Source organism: Octodon degus, unplaced genomic scaffold, assembly GCF_000260255.1.
Source record: "Octodon degus isolate 3935 unplaced genomic scaffold, OctDeg1.0 scaffold00008, whole genome shotgun sequence".
NCBI lineage: Eukaryota > Metazoa > Chordata > Mammalia > Rodentia > Octodontidae > Octodon > Octodon degus.
This window is the reverse complement of record NW_004524584.1, coordinates 1805878-1806665: the sequence shown is the minus strand read 5'-3', so window position 1 is coordinate 1806665 and position 788 is coordinate 1805878.

Below are 788 nucleotides of genomic sequence, written 5' to 3'. Positions count from 1 at the left end.
ATTTCCATTTTCTGTTGACTTAAAAAAACCAGAGGTTTGTAAAAAAAAAAGATATATTATGTGCATTGAAACCTCCCTACAAAATCTGAAACTAGCTGGGGGAGTGAGACAAGGGAAATGATGGGAGTATAATGATCAAGGTATAATTTGTGTATGTACAAGTCTGCCAAATTGCAGCCAACTAATCTGTATAGCAGAGGAGTGGAAATATGTTCATCACCTTTAGCCATTAGGGAAATGCAAATCAAAACTACGTTGAGATTTTATCTCACTTCGTCAGAATGGTTATCATCAAGAGTACAAAAAACAATGAAATGAATGCTGGTGAGGATGTGGGGGACAGGAATCCATTTTACAAAGCTGATGGGAACATACATTAGTATAGCCCCTATGGAAATCAGCATGAAGTTTCCTCAGAACAGTATAAAAATAGAGCTACTGTTTGATCCAGCTATACTACTCATTGGTATTTACCTGAAGAAATTAAAGTCAGAATATTATAGGATAGCCTGCATACCCATCTTTATTGTTGCACAGTTCACAAGCAGCCAAGACATGGAACCAGTCTAAGTGTCCACTGAAGGGTCAATGAATAAAACATATTTGGTATGTATACACAGTGGAATGTTACTCAGTTATAAAGAGAACAAAATTTTGTCACTTGTAGGAAAATGGATGGGTCTGAGGATCATCATGTTTGATGAAATGAGGCAAACTCAGAAAGACAAATATGTTCTCTATAATATGTGGATTATAAAAAAATGACATGAAAGTATAAGGGAAACTAT